Raw genomic sequence first — 17,294 nt, 5'->3', positions numbered from 1 at the left:
CCTAATATACAGTTAAAATGTCTCCCCCTCTACCTAACCTACCAACCTACTCCTTCACTATTCACTTCTACTCTACCACACAAGTATGGAATAACTAAATCTTAACCTGAATACTTGAGTGTATCCTATCTACAACTGTCAAAATGGATCTAACTTCACCTTAAACCGACCTTTGTCAACAGTCATACCTGACATGTAAACTTGAACTAAACATGAATAATACCTACATGTTAACTTAAACTAAGCATGAATAATATGTTACTTAGCTATGTTAAGTCTGTTACTCTCTATGAAAGTGAACACCTCTGTATTACCTGTAATGATTAGCTGAGTCTTACTGTGGAGCTTTTCTCCCCGGGCCTCCGCTGAAAATGGACAAGCATCCAGTCGGAGTATCCCGGTCAACAAATGTAAAATAAATAAAGTAGTGTGGGGGTAAGTGGGAATAAGCACCTTTAAGCAGCAGGCACCTCTTCTGTATATTGTACTTGTTTGCCATCAATTACCACAAATAAGCTGATATCCATTGCACAGAAATTGTCAAATATGAAATGGGATAAAGACTAGGTCTTTAGACTGACTGCTTCTATTGTACAGATTTTTCAAGAAGTGATTTTTTTTTTAGACTATCAGTGCACAGAGTGCAGTTTTCAAATCCCCTTAGGACAGTGACTTTTTAATTTCTGCTGCCATTCTGTCAATTTGTAAGAATCACCTGCTGTATGTGTCCCTGAAAACTATAGTGTGATCTATTTAAGTGTTTTGAATCTTTAAATTGTTGAAATTCATATAGCTTGGAACATATGATCAACAATTTAAAATATTGAAAACCAACTGGGGAAAAAAAACAGCATTTTTGCGGGGAGAAAGGCCCCTTGTGCACCCTCCACTTCCTGTTAACTCCACAATCACATTACAGTGGGGAAAACGGCTCATTTTCCAATTCTCATCGTACCACAATCTCTGTAAAACTCTGTTTCTTTTCTGCAGTTGTTTTCTGATATTTTAGTCAATCATATGGTTACAACCATATTAATTTCAACAATTTAAAAATTCAGCAAACTAAAATGGACCAGAATGCTTTTGTGTCTCAGCTTATGCATGAAGTGAATTGTAGAGTTCACATAAAGAAGACGGAGGGTTCATTACTTCTTAGTGGTTGACTGCTTTTTCAGATTTGTGTGTGCTCAGTCTGTAAATGGATAACAACCCATAATATCTGTTTCCCTGACACCTTTTTTAATTTCTCCAAGACTTTTGGGTTTCAAATACTTTGATGGGAATGGACCCCATTCCTAAGCCAAAAAATGATTAAAGTTTATGATATTAGTATTGTTTCAATCTTTGATGTCAGCCAGTAGTGCTCTTCACAGCACCCTCAATGTGCCCAGTAATTACTCCTTCTGCAGTTCATATGGAGTTACATGTATTGGTAACATATCCAAACACAATTGTAAATTATTTTTCTATGACCTGTTGCTCCTACTACTATTGGAATTGTCTGGGTATCTCTCTTCCACATTGCTCTCGTTTCTGTTTGCAGATCCTGGTATATTATGACTTTGTGTCTCTCTGTACACAAGACACTATAGTCACTGGGTGTGGTGATTTCAATGATCAGTGCTACTTTTCTCTTCTTTTCTTGTATCACTATATCTGGTTTTCTAGCATCTGTCTTTTGAACTGTTGATAATGGGTGATCCCATGTGATATAAACTTCATAATTTTCTATGATGCTTTGTGGCTCATGCTTCCAGTGTTTTTCAGCCACTTCTGTGCCATAATATTTGCACAATCCCCAGTGCAACAGTCTTGCCACGTTATTATGCCTTTCAGTATACAGTCCTTCTGCCACTGGTTTGTAGCAACAAGGTGTGTGACTTTCCAATTTGGTTTCACAAAACCTACATTTGTCTATTTCTCCCACATGTTCAATGGACTTTGTAAACCAGTGTGTACGTAGCCCACTGTCTTGGGCTGCCAATATCAACCTTTCATTTCTTGGTTTGAAGTCTCCCCTCCTTAACCATTCCTGCATTTGTTCTTGATCAACATGAGGCTCTTCAAGAAGTTTTCTTTACCTGCAGCTATATTTACTGGTCCTTCACCTTATATTCTTTCTTTTGTTTTTTTGGCACATTCAGTTGCTACCTGGTTTTTATCTACTTCTAGTCTGATTTCCTTTCCTGTTTGACATCGATATTCTTCTGCTAAATTAAACAGAGAAGTCATCTTAGATTTGTTCTCCTTATGTTTCAAAACATTCACTACATTTGGATCTTGTGAGGTCAGTAGATATGTGTGAATTCCTGTGATTGCATATCTATACATGTAATCAATTTCAAGGAGGCCCATCCCTCTTTCTGAACGGGGAATATGTAATCCTGCTATACACTGATTTTTATAAATCATTTGGTGAGCAGGAAGCATCCTCTTATTTTAATATCTAATCTATCCAACATTTTTGGGGCCAGTCAATCACTCCATAACAGTACATTAAGACAGGAAGAGGAAATTGATTTATAACTTGGATCTTATTCCTAGATGCCAGTGCTGTTCTCAGACTTAATTTAAGTCTTCTAAAGTATTCCTTACTGAGTTTTATTCGCATTTGTTCATGTTTTATTGCATATCCTTCATCAATTCCCAAGTATTTATACACTCTTTTTTGCTCAAGTTCTTTTATATCACATTCTTGTCCCAAACTGATGGGTTCCTAGGGTTGCAATTTTCCTTTTTTAAAGGTTGCTTTTGCACATTTATCAAGACCAAATGACATTCTAATAATGTCTGCAAAAGTTTTGACAACTTGCAGCTGTTTTTTCAGCTCCTCATCTGATGAGCTATACAGTTTTAAGTCATTGACAAAGAGAAGATGAGAAGTCATTATACTTTGTTGTTTTCTAGGAGCCAAATTGTAGCCATGGCCTAAGCTGTTAAGTAAACAGCTTAATGGATTAATAGCAAGGCAGAATAGCAATGGTTACAGAGAGTCACCCTGGAATATACCCCTATGAAGTTTTATCTCTGGGATAATAATATGTCCTTTTTCATGGGTTAATTGCAAAGTGGTCTGCCATTGTTTCATGGTTACTGTAATATAGTCAATCAATGCAGGGTGTATCTCATACATTTTTAAGCACTCTTTCATCCATAAATGTGGGATACTATCAAATGTTTTTTTGTAGTCAATCCATGCCATACTTAGATTCTTCTCCTTTTTACAGTTCTCCACTATAACTTTATTTCACAACAAATGATCCTTTGTTCCATATCTTTCTTTTATTGCCCTTTTGTTCTACTGCCATAATTGAGTTTTCCTCTAAATGACTATAAACTCTGTCAGCGTCAAGTCCCATGTATAGTTTATACGTCGTCAGAAGGTAAGTTAAGCAGGTTCACTCTTAAGTAAGAGCATTGTTTTGCCTGTTGTTACCCAGTGTGGTGTCTGTTTGGGGTGTGCATATAAATAGTTCTTACTCATGGCTAAATCCTCATGCAAAGATGTTAATACTTTTAACCAAAAGTTAGGTATTGCATCTGGGCCGAGGGTTTTCCAGTTAGAGGCTTTTCTTAACTTTGTTTCAATCTCTCTGGCTGTTATTTTATCCCATTTCATATCCTGTATCATTAAACTTCTTATTCTTTCTTTTACTTCTTCTATCAATTTAGCATCTTTATTATGTTCTACAGGATCTTCATAGATACTTCTCCAAAATGTATCTACTTCCTCTTTTTTTGGCAGTCTTTCAATTTATTTTACCTTATTTTCCCATTCTCTATAAAACTAGTTTGGGTCATCAATAAATTGCTTATTTTGTAGTTTTCCCTTGTATTTATCTGTTATCTTCTAAGTTTTTCTGTCTGTGCTAAAATTTTTAGTTTGTTATTTGTGACAGTGCATGATAGATCCTGGTATGTTCTAATACTGTGGATTGCTTTAGTCACATCTATCTTTCTTAGCATTTTTGTTGATCTATTCCATCTTCGATAATCTTCTAACTGTGACACTTCTTGGCTTAATCGCTTTATAGTTTTCTCTATTCATAGGTTCATAGGTTCATAGGTTGGTACTACGTTATCGGCCCTAGGGCCTATACAAGCCTAGCCATAACAATTCCCTGACTATTTCTTTTCACAGTATTGACTTCCCTGGACCCCTGTGTAGCAGGGCAACTGACATGATCCCCGGGGTGAATTTCCTATCTCCCATCCAATCATCAAGGTTCCTTTTGAAGAGGGCCAAAGAGGTGTTCTGCTTGACATGTAGGGGCAGTCTATTCCAGAGTCTGGGGAGTCTCTGGGTCAGGAGCCTATCCCTCCAGCATGTTTTGTTCATTGTGATGACAAGGTTTAGATCCCTGGAGCATGTGTCTCTGAGGGATTGGGATTTCTTTAAGTGTAACATGTCAAACAGCTCTGGGCTTGACATGGCCTTGTACGTTAAGCAGAGATCACCTCTGAGTAGACGATATGCGACAGAGTATAGGTGGAGTTTTTTTAGACAGCCAGCATAGGGCATCTGCTTTAGGCCTGTGATTTTTTTAGTGGGGTATTTCTTCGGCCTTTCCAGTTGTTGCAGATGTCTTGAGAGGTACATACTAAATGGGGTGTTGTTTTCTATAATGGGTCTAATGAGGGATGAGTATAGCTGGACAATAACCTCCTTTTTTCTGGATAAAAAACCCTTAGTGATGAGGTGTGCCACATAGAAGGATTCCCTGACTGTTGTGGCGATGTGGTTATCAAAGGTGAGACCACTCTCCACCTGTGTCCCTAAGTCTCTTATCACACTTTTAGTGTTTAGTGTACTGCCACCTATGTGGTAATTCACGGGTACATGTTTTTTTCCGAAAGGGGATAACTACACATTTCTTAGCATTGAGCTTGAGCCCATGGCTCTGGCACCACGCATCTGTTTCTGTAAGGCCCTTTTGTAGAATATCCACATCATTTGCGGATTCAGTAATGGCTCCAGGTTTGCAGTCATCTGCGAACTTTGTTAGCCAGAGTCCCTTAGTGTTGGCCTGTACTTCAGAGAAGTAGATGCCAAACAAGAGCGGTCCAAGGACTGATCCCTGAGGTACTCCACTTGTCACTTGTCTGGAGTTGGATTTGGAGTTGGCTACTTTTACAGTCTGGGTTCTGTCAGTAAGCCATTTGGCAACCCATCAAGTGATGTAGGGATTAATGACCAGTTTAGTAAGTTTATCTATGATTCCAGAGTGAGGTATGGTGTCGAAGGCCTTGGGGAGGTCCAGATAGGCTGTGTGGACCACATTACCATTGTCCATGGCTCTGGAGGCTGATTTGAAGAAGTCAATCAGGTTCATGAGACAAGATCGGCCCTTCACGAACCCAAACTGCGTGGGGTCCAGTGTTTGAAGGTTGCCAATGTCTTTATAAGTTTCATGATAATATGTTCCATGGCCTTGCAGATCAGGCTTGTCAGACTGATGGGACAGTAGTTCCCAGGATCCAAGGTGTATCCGCCCTTGTGGAATGGGATAACTGTAGCTGTGCTTCACTCAGGGGGCACGAAGCCTGTGATGAGGCTATGATTAAACATGACACTTAGGTGAAGTGCTAGTTCATTTTGTAGTTCATGTAGTACACAGCCTGGATGTCATCTGGTCCCATGGATGCTGTATTCTTAGCTTTGGAGAGTGCATTTTTTACCTGTGTGGCCGTTATTACCAGAATTTGGCAATCTTTCGGTATTGAGATGGGCCCTTCAGGGAGTGAGAGGGTGATGAAGTTTGCACTGAATCGATCTGCCAGAATATTGGCAATATCCTTGGGATCAGTATATTTAATGCCATTCTGTTGTAGCTCAGAGCAGATCTGAGCATTGCCATGTAGATTCTTGACATAGCTATAGAATGCCTTGTGGTTGTCTTTGGAATCTTTGGAAATTTTATTTTTGTAACTAGCTTTGGAGGATTTTATGAGGGATCTCAGCTTCTTACTGAGGCTGGTAAGAGAGTTTTTTGCATCCTGGGATTTTCCTCTTTTCTGCAACAGTTTCTTCCTTTTGTTGTAAAGTTTGTTTATGGCAAGGATCCACCAGATTGGCTTCCTTTTTTGGAGGAGAGCATTTTGGTTCTATTGGGGATGGCACAATTCATGCACAAGTGGATGTGCTCATACAGTGCCTTAGTGTAGGATTCAGCAGTCAAACTTTCAGTTCCCGTCTGCATGGGTGTCATGATGTTTGTCACTTCTGACTTGAGTAGCATGAAGTTGGCTTTGGAGAAGTTTTTTTACGGAGGTTTCCTTACTGGGGGGTGGGGATGGGATGTGGATGTCAAGGGTGATTAGCTTATGGTCAGACCTGACCAACGAGGGGGTGACCATAGGTGTGGAGCATCGATTTCCCATGTCGGTAATGATCAGGTCCAGGATATTGGAGCCCCTGCTGGGACTAAGGATTAGTTGATCCAGGGAGTTGGAATTTATGAATTCCAGGAACTATTGGACAAAGGTGTTGGTACACGAGTAGTTTTCCCAGTTATTGGCAGGGTAGTTGAAATCACCCAGTATTAGGGTGTTGATTGTATATTAATATTTTTCAGTATGTTTAGGAAGGTGTAGTGAGAATCTTGGGGCATGGTGGGGGATCTGTAGCAAGCTACAATTTGGATTGCAGTCTTACCTAGTGTTAGTTGCACCTGGAGAATTTCAGACGCATTGTGTTGGGCAACTAGCCTGGTTTGTGAATCTCCTTGGTGAATATGGACACTCCTCCACCTTTAATGTTTCGGTCCTGGTTTGGTGGCCGAAAAGTGTGGTAAGAGTTGTAGCCTGGTATTGCATGGGTGTTCTCTGGAGCCTTGAACCAGGTCTCAGTTACTGCACAGGTATTGATGTTCTCCATTTTTAGGAGTGCCTCGAGAGAGTGCATTTTGAGATTTAGACTTTTAGCATTGAGTAGCATTACCTTCAGATTTTGCATGCTTGTACTTGTTATGGTGGTGGTTTTGTCCTTTGAACTTTACCTAAAGAAGGCACTATAGGTGTGGCAAGAGCCGTATTCGATACTTCCACGATGGTATTCGATTTCCCCCCTTCCTTTCCCTCACTACCCTGTCATCTTATGGTAGAACTTTATCATTTATTAATTTAGCAGCACAGTAATATATCCTGTTTACTTCTGTTATATTGCATGAAGCTCTATGGACAGTCCTAATTACTACATTCATTTATCAGACTTCTGACTTTTTGGGTTTTATTGACCTTCTGCAGTCTATTTCTCTCATTGATCTTAATATATCTATCCATGTCCATCAAATCAAGCAACTCTTCTCTTAGCTCATTTTCTTCCAAAATGAGGGTGCATCCCTTGATTTCCGTTTACTGCAGGCATTCTATAGAAAGTTCTATATCATCTTCCTGTGGCAAATTCTCTTCAGTTTCATCCTGTGTCATCTGTTGCTCTGTCATATGGGAACTCGCTGGCCTATCACTCCTCAACACTGACTGCATCAGAGTTTCCACAGTTTTCTGTTCCTTTCCTTGCTGTCTAGCTTCAAGTGAACATTTATACTGGTTTCCTGTAGAAGGCTCCAAACTATCTTGATATGGCACCTGACCAATTGCTTCCTGTTAAACTGGTTTCCCCTTAATTTAGATATCCATTGCTCTATCCTGTTGTGGTGCTTTCTGCATTCGATATTCTACACTGAATCCTTCTCTTAGCAGTTGCTCCATAACCTCGATTTCTTTGACTTCTCCATTACTAATCTCTTTTTCTACTTTTCCTCTTAGTCTTCTTAATTTTTGTATTGTAAAAGTTTTCCAAATCTGGATTCCTTTGCCTGTATTGCTCTTCAAATATCTTTGGTGCTGCTCTTTTTGTATTGGTTAGTTTTACTTTCTCATTTGCATAAATATTGCACCAAATTAAATCTCTTTTCCTTTTCCATGTCCATATTTCTTCTTCACATGTCTCCTGATCTTCTTGCTTTTCCTTGTTCTGGGGACTAACTCCTTCATGCTGTGATGTAGTCTGTGTTAGACCTTCTTCATTAAATCCTTCACTTCGCAGGCACTCCATAACTTCAACTTCTATTTCTTTAACTTCTGCTTTACTATTCTTCTTTTCCATATTACATCTTTGTAATATTAATTTTTTATTGTGAAATTTTCCATATCTGGATGCCTTTGCCTATATTTCTCTTTGAATATCTTTGATACTGCCTTCTCTATAATATTTAACTTGCTTTTCTTCTTTGCATAAATATTGAACCATAGCAAAAGTCTCTTTCTTTCCCAAGTCCATATTTCTATTTTATATATTTCCTATATCTTTAGGTTTTGTTGTTTATATTTTCATACTTCCTCAGATGCTTCTTTTTCCAAACACTTCAAAGTTTCTTGATCTATATACTGTTTTTCAAAAATCTGTTGTATTAATGAACGCAAATTTTTATTTGAAGCTTCTGGCAGTTTTTCCTGCCGAAGTATTTTTCTTTCCTCTAATTTCTCTCTTAATAATTTTGTATATCTTGTGTCTGGAAATTCTGGGCTTTTTACATAATAGTAACAATACATCTTTCTTATCCTCAATAGTCCACTCTGTTGTCTTTATGGCTCTTCTTTGGCCAATCAAGTTTTGTGATTTTTGTGGACTACTATTTCCCACTACAACAGGGGTGGCATCCTCCCCATGGGCCTGGCCTGGCCACATTGTAGGAATGTTTCTGTATTTTGAGGATTCTACACTGTCATTTTTTTTCAGTCCTGGCATCAGTGCGCCTACCAGGATTGGGCATTTTTTATCCTGGGTCTTGTGCACCCAGCTATCTTTTTTTTGTTTTTGACTTACTTCTGTCCATGATATATGCTATATAAATACAGTCTATATATCAATGTCACCTTGGTGAGATTTTGTGGAAAACAGGATCCACCTTTCAAAGGTACTCAACAAGAATTAAGGAATTCAATTTCAGCAGTACTACTCTCCTTTGCTTGCTGACTTTTCATCTCTCCATTAGGACCTGTCTGTTTTATTTCTCCAAGTCTTTTGGGCTTCAAATACCATAACCCCATGCCTAATTCAAAGTATGTTTAAGTTCATGAAATTAGTATTGTTTCAATCTTTGATGTCAGCCAGTAGTGCTCTTCGCAGTACCCACAATGTGCTCAGTAATGACTCCTTCTGCAGTTCGTATAGAGTTACATGTATTGGTAACATATCCAAATATGACTGTAAATTATTTTTTATAAGACCTGTTGCTCCTACTACTATTGAAACTGACTGGGTTTCTTTCTTCCATATTGCCCTAGTTTCTGTCGACAGATCCTGATATTTTATGAATTTGTGTCTCTCTGTATGCAAGACACTGTAGTCAGTGGGTGTGACAATTTCAATGATCAATGCTACTTTTGTCTTCTTTTCTTGGACCACTATATCCGGTTTTCTAGCATCTATCATTTTGGACTGTAGGTAATTGGTGATCCCATGTGATAGAAACTTCATCATTTTCTATGATGCTTTGTAGCTCATGTTTCCAGTGTTTTTCAGCCACTTCTATACCATAATGTTTGCAACAGCCTCACCACATTATTATGCCTTTCAGTATACAGTCCTTCTGCCATTAGTGTGTTGCAACCAGCAGCAAAGTGTGTGACTGTTTCCAGTTTGGTTTTACAAAACCTACACTGTTCTGTTTCTCCCACATGTTCAATGGACTTTGTAAACCCCCACTATCTAGGGCTGCCAATATTAACCTTTCATTTCTTAGTTTGAATCTGCCTCTCCTTAACCATTCCTGCATTTGTTCCTGATCAACATGGGGTTCTTCCAGAAGCTTTCCATACTTGCAAATATATTTATGTTTTTTCCACATTTCTTGCCTTCTCATCTGGTCTTTCACTTCATATTCTTTATTTTGTTTTTTTGGCACATTCAGTTGCTGCTTCGTTTTTATCTACTTCTGGTTTGATTTCCATTCCTGCTTGACGTCGATATGCTTTTGCTAAATTAAGCAGAGAAGATATCTTAGATTTATTCTCCTCATGTTTCAAAACGCTCACTACATTTGGATCTTTTGAGGTTAGTTGATATGTGTGGAGTCCCATGATTGCAGATCTATACATGTAATCAATTTCAAGGAGGCCCTTCCCTCCTTTGGAATGGGGAATATATAATCTTGGTATACACTGATTTTTATAAATCATTTGGTGAGCATGAAGCATCCTTCTTCTTTTAATATCAATCTATCCAACACTTTTCAGGGCCGGTCAATCACTCCAAAACTGTAATAAGATAGGACAGGAAGAGCAAATCAATTTATAGCTTGGATCTTGTTCCTAGATGTCAATGCTGTTCTCAGGATTAATTTAAGTATTCTATAGTATTCCTTGTTGAGTTTTATTTGCATTTGTTCATGTTTTATTGCTGATCCTTCATCAATTCCCAAATATTTTTACACTCCCTCTTGCTTAAGTTCTTTTATATCACATTCTTGTCACAAACTGATGTTTTCCTGGTGCTGCAGTTTTTCTGCTTTAAAGGTTGCTTTTGTACATTTATCAAGACCGAATGACATTCTAATAACATCTGAAAAAGTTTTGTAAACCTGCAGCTGTGCTTTCAGTTCCTCATCTGATGAGCTATACAGTTTTAAATCATTGACAAAGGGAAGATGAGAAATCATTAGACTCTGTTGTTTTCTAGGAGCCAAATTGCAGCCATGGCCTAAGCTCTTAAGTAAAAAGCTTAATGGATTAGTGACAAGGAAGAATAGCAACGGTGAAAGAGAGTCACCCTGGAATATCCCCCTTTGAATTTTTATACCTGTGATAATAATCTGTCCTTTATCATGGCTTAATTGCAAAGTGGTCTGCCATTTTTTCATGGTTACTGTAATGTAGTCAATCAAAGCAGGATGTATCTTATACATTTTTAAGCACTCTTTTATCCAGGAATGTGGGATACTATCAAATGCTTTTTTGTAGTCAGTCCCTGCGAAACTTAGATTCTTCCCGGTTTTACAGTTCTCTGCTATAACTTTATTTAATAACAAATGATCCTTTGTTCCATATGACTTTCTTTTATTGCCCTTTTGTTCTACTGCCATATTTGAGTTTTCTTCTAAATGACTATAAACTCTGTCGGTGTCAATTCCCATGTATAGTTTATACGTCGTTGGAAGGCAAATAACCGGTCTATAATTTTTAGGGTAGCCTGCATGTTCACTCTTAAGTAAGAGCATTGTTTTGTCTGTTGTTAGCCAGTGTGGTCTCTGTTTGGGGTGCGCATATAAATAGTTCTTACTCATGGCTAAATCCTCGTACAAAGATCTTAATACTTTTAACCAAAAGTTAAGTACTGCATCTGGGCCTCGGGTTTTCCAGTTAGAGGCTTTTATTAACTTTGTTTCAATCTCTCTGGCTGTAATTTTATCCCATTTCATATCCTGTACCTTTAAATTTCTTATTTTTTCTTTTACTTCTTCTATCCATTTAGCATCTTTGTTATGTTCCACAGGATCTTCATAGATATTTCTCCAAAATGTATCTACTTCCTCTTTTTTGGCAGTCTTCCAATTTATTTTACCTTATTTCCTAATTCTTTATAAAACAAATTTTGGGTCATCAATAAGTTGCTTATTTTGTAGTTTTCCGTTATATTTATTTCTGTATCTTCTAAGTTTTTCTGCCTGTACTGAAATTTTTAGTTTATTTGCGATAGTGCATGATATATCCTGGACTGTTCTAATACTGAGCATTGCTTTAATCACATCTATCTTTCTTAGTATTTTTGTTGGTCTATTCCCTCTTCTATAATCTTCTAACAGTAACACTTTTTGTCTTACTTACTTTATAGTTTTCTCTGTAAGATACTTCCGTGATGGTATTCGATTTCTCCCCTTCCTTTCCCTGACTACCCTGTCATCTTCTTGTGGTGGAACTTCATCGGTTATTAATTTAGCAGCACAGTAATACAGTATATCCTGTTTACTTCTGTTATATCACATGGATCTCTATGGACAGTCCTAATTACTGCATTCATTTGTTTTATCAGACTTCTTACTTTCTGGGTTTTATTGACCTTCTGCAGTCTATTTCTCTCATTGATCTTAATATATCTACCCATGTCCATTAAATCAAGCAACGCTTTTCTAAGCTCATTTTCTTCCAAAATTAGTGTGCATCACTTGTTTTCCATTTCCTGCGGGCATTCTATAGAAGGTTCTATGGCATCTTCCTGTGGCACATTCTCTTCAATTTCATCCTGTGTCATCTGTTGCTCTGTCATATGGGAACTCACTGGCCTATCACTCCTCAACACTGACTGCATCAGAGTTTCCACAATTTTCTGTTCCTTTCCTTGCTGTCTAGCTACAAGTGAACGTTTATACTGGTTTCCCGTGGAAGGCTCCAAACTATCTTGATATGGCACCTGACCAATTGCTTCCTGTTCCACTGGTTTCTCCTTAATTTGGATATCCATTGCTCTATCCTGTTGTGGTGCTTTCTGCATTCGATTTTCTACACTGAATCCTTCTCTTTCCACTTGCTCCATAACTTCAATTTCTATTTCTTTGACTTCTCCATTACTAATATCTTTTTCTACTTTTCCTCTTAGTCTTCTTAATTTTTGTATTGTAAAAGTTTTCCATATATGGATTCCTTTGCCTGTATTGCTCTTCAAATATCTTTGGTGCTGCTCTTTTTTATTGGTTAGTTTTTCTTTCTCGTTTGCATAAATATTGCACCAAATTAAATCTCTTTTCCTTTTCCATGTCCATATTTCTTCTTCACATGTCTCCTGATCTTCCTGCTTTTCCTTGATCTGGGGACTAACTCCTTCATGCTGTGATGTAGTCTGTGTTAGACCTTCTTCATTAAATCCTTCACTTCGCAGGCACTCCATAACTTCAACTTCTATTTCTTTAACTTCTGCTTTACTAATCTTCTTTTCCATATTACATCTTTGTAATATTAATTTTTTATTGTGAAATTTTCCATATCTGGATGCTTTTGCCTATATTTCTCTTTGAATATCTTTGATACTGCCTTCTCTATAATATTTAACTTGCTTTTCTCCTTTGCATAAATATTGAACTATAGCAAAAGTCTCTTTCTTTCCCAAGTCCATATTTCTATTTTATATATTTCATATATCTTTAGGTTTTGTTGTTTATATTTTCATACTTCCTCAGATGCTTCTTTTTCCAAACACTTCAAAGTTTCTTGATCTATATACTGTTTTTCAAAAATCGGTTGTATTAATGAACGCAAATTTTTATTTGAAGCTTCTGGCAGTTTTTCCTGCCGAAGTATTTTTCTTTCCTCTAATTTCTCTCTTAATCATTTTGTATATCTTGTGTCTGGAAATTCTGGGCTTTTTACATAATAGTAACGATACATCTTTTTTATCCTCAATAGTCCACTCTGTTGTCTTTATGGCTCTTCTTTGGCCAATCAAGTTTTGTGATTTTTGTGGACTACAATTTCCCACTACAACAGGGGTGGCATCCTCCCCATGGGCCTGGCCTGGCCACATTGTAGGAATGTTTCTGTATTTTGAGGATTCTACACTGTCATTTTTTTTCAGTCCTGGTATCAGTGCGCCTACCAGGATTGGGCATTTTTTATCCTGGGTCTTGTGCACCCAGCTATCTTTTTTTTTGTTTTTGAATTACTTCTGTCCATGATATATGCTATATAAATACAGTCTATATATCAATGTCACCTTGGTGAGATTTTGTGGAAAACAGGATCCACCTTTCAAAGGTACTCAACAAGAATTAAGGAATTCAATTTCAGCAGTACTACTCTCCTTTGCTTGCTGACTTTTCATCTCTCCATTAGGACCTGTCTGTTTTATTTCTCCAAGTCTTTTGGGCTTCAAATACCATAACCCCATGCCTAATTCAAAGTATGTTTAAGTTCATGGAATTAGTATTGTTTCAATCTTTGATGTCAGCCAGTAGTGCTCTTCGCAGTACCCACAATGTGCCCAGTAATGACTCCTTCTGCAGTTCATATAGAGTTACATGTATTGGTAACATATCCAAATATGACTGTAAATTATTTTTTATAAGACCTGTTGCTCCTACTACTATTGAAACTGACTGGGTTTCTTTCTTCCATATTGCCCTAGTTTCTGTCTACAGATCCTGATATTTTATGAATTTGTGTCTCTCTGTATGCAAGACACTGTAGTCAGTGGGTGTGACAATTTCAATGATCAATGCTACTTTTGTCTTCTTTTCTTGGACCACTATATCCGGTTTTCTAGCATCTATCATTTTGGACTGTAGGTAATTGGTGATCCCATGTGATAGAAACTTCATCATTTTCTATGATGCTTTGTAGCTCATGTTTCCAGTGTTTTTCAGCCACTTCTATACCATAATGTTTGCAACAGCCTCACCACATTATTATGCCTTTCAGTATACAGTCCTTCTGCCATTAGTGTGTTGCAACCAGCAGCAAAGTGTGTGACTGTTTCCAGTTTGGTTTTACAAAACCTACACTGTTCTGTTTCTCCCACATGTTCAATGGACTTTGTAAACCCCCACTATCTAGGGCTGCCAATATTAACCTTTCATTTCTTAGTTTGAATCTGCCTCTCCTTAACCATTCCTGCATTTGTTCCTGATCAACATGGGGTTCTTCCAGAAGATTTCCATACTTGCAAATATATTTATGTTTTTTCCACATTTCTTGCCTTCTCATCTGGTCTTTCACTTCATATTCTTTATTTTATTTTTTTGGCACATTCAGTTGCTGCTTGGTTTTTATCTACTTCTGGTTTGATTTCCATTCCTGCTTGACGTCGATATGCTTCTGCTAAATTAAGCAGAGAAGATATCTTAGATTTATTCTCCTCATGTTTCAAAATGCTCACTACATTTGGATCTTTTGAGGTTAGTTGATATGTGTGGAGTCCCATGATTGCAGATCTATACATGTAATCAATTTCAAGGAGGCCCTTCCCTCCTTTGGAATGGGAAATATATAATCTTGGTATACACTGATTTTTATAAATCATTTGGTGAGCATGAAGCATCCTTCTTCTTTTAATATCCAATCTATCCAACACTTTTCAGGGCCGGTCAATCACTCCAAAACTGTAATAAGATAGGACAGGAAGAGCAAATCAATTTATAGCTTGGATCTTGTTCCTAGATGTCAATGCTGTTCTCAGGATTAATTTAAGTATTCTATAGTATTCCTTGTTGAGTTTTATTTGCATTTGTTCATGTTTTATTGCTGATCCTTCATTAATTCCCAAATATTTTTACACTCCCTCTTGCTTAAGTTCTTTTATATCACATTATTGTCACAAACTGATGTTTTCCTGGTGCTGCAGTTTTTCTGCTTTAAAGGTTGCTTTTGTACATTTATCAAGACCTAATGACATTCTAATATCATCTGAAAAAGTTTTGTAAACCTGCAGCTGTGCTTTCAGTTCCTCATCTGATGAGCTATACAGTTTTAAATCATTGACAAAGGGAAGATGAGAAATCATTAGACTTTGTTGTTTTCTAGGAGCCAAATTGCAGCCATGGCCTAAGCTCTTAAGTAAAAAGCTTAATGGATTAGTGGCAAGGAAGAATAGCAACGGTGAAAGAGAGTCACCCTGGAATATCCCCCTTTGAATTTTTATACCTGCGATAATAATCTGTCCTTTATCATGGCTTAATTGCAAAGTGGTCTGCCATTTTTTCATGGTTACTGTAATGTAGTCAATCAAAGTAGGATGTATCTTATACATTTTTAAGTACTCTTTTATCCAGGAATGTGGGATACTATCAAATGCTTTTTTGTAGTCAGTCCCTGCGAAACTTAGATTCTTCCCATTTTTACAGTTCTCTGCTATAACTTTATTTAATAACAAATGATCCTTTGTTCCATATGACTTTCTTTTATTGCCCTTTTGTTCTACTGCCATATTTGAGTTTTCTTCTAAATGACTATAAACTCTGTCGGTGTCAATTCCCATGTATAGTTTATACGTCGTTGGAAGGCAAATAACCGGTCTATAATTTTTAGGGTAGCCTGCATGTTCACTCTTAAGTAAGAGCATTGTTTTGTCTGTTGTTAGCCAGTGTGGTCTCTGTTTGGGGTGCGCATATAAATAGTTCTTACTCATGGCTAAATCCTCGTACAAAGATGTTAATACTTTTAACCAAAAGTTAAGTACTGCATCTGGGCCTCGGGTTTTCCAGTTAGAGGCTTTTATTAACTTTGTTTCAATCTCTCTGGCTGTAATTTTATCCCATTTCATATCCTGTACCTTTAAACTTCTTATTTTTTCTTTTACTTCGTCTATCCATTTAGCATCTTTGTTATGTTCCACAGGATCTTCATAGATATTTCTCCAAAATGTATCTACTTCCTCTTTTTTGGCAGTCTTTCAATTTATTTTACCTTATTTCCTAATTCTTTATAAAACAAATTTTGGGTCATCAATAAGTTGCTTATTTTGTAGTTTTCAGTTATATTTATTTCTGTATCTTCTAAGTTTTTCTGCCTGTACTGAAATTTTTAGTTTATTTGCGATAGTGCATGATATATCCTGGACTGTTCTAATACTGAGCATTGCTTTAATCACATCTATCTTTCTTAGTATTTTTGTTGGTCTATTCCCTCTTCTATAATCTTCTAACAGTAACACTTTTTGTCTTACTTACTTTATAGTTTTCTCTGTAAGATACTTCCATGATGGTATTCGATTTCTCCCCTTCCTTTCCCTGACTACCCTGTCATCTTCTTGTGGTGGAACTTCATCGGTTATTAATTTAGCAGCACAGTAATACAGTATATCCTGTTTACTTCTGTTATATCACATGGATCTCTATGGACAGTCCTAATTACTGCATTCATTTGTTTTATCAGACTTCTTACTTTCTGGGTTTTATTGACCTTCTGCAGTCTATTTCTCTCATTGATCTTAATATATCTACCCATGTCCATTAAATCAAGCAACGCTTTTCTAAGCTCATTTTCTTCCAAAATTAGTGTGCATCACTTGTTTTCCATTTCCTGCGGGCATTCTATAGAAGGTTCTATGGCATCTTCCTGTGGCACATTCTCTTCAATTTCATCCTGTGTCATCTGTTGCTCTGTCATATGGGAACTCACTGGCCTATCACTCCTCAACACTGACTGCATCAGAGTTTCCACAATTTTCTGTTCCTTTCCTTGCTGTCTAGCTACAAGTGAACGTTTATACTGGTTTCCCGTGGAAGGCTCCAAACTATCTTGATATGGCACCTGACCAATTGCTTCCTGTTCCACTGGTTTCTCCATAATTTGGATATCCATTGCTC

This window comes from Protopterus annectens, chromosome 5.part0, assembly GCF_019279795.1.
Source record: "Protopterus annectens isolate FY-2018-M chromosome 5.part0, PAN1.0, whole genome shotgun sequence".
Taxonomy (NCBI): domain Eukaryota; kingdom Metazoa; phylum Chordata; order Ceratodontiformes; family Protopteridae; genus Protopterus; species Protopterus annectens.
Note: the sequence above shows the minus strand (reverse complement) of the source record.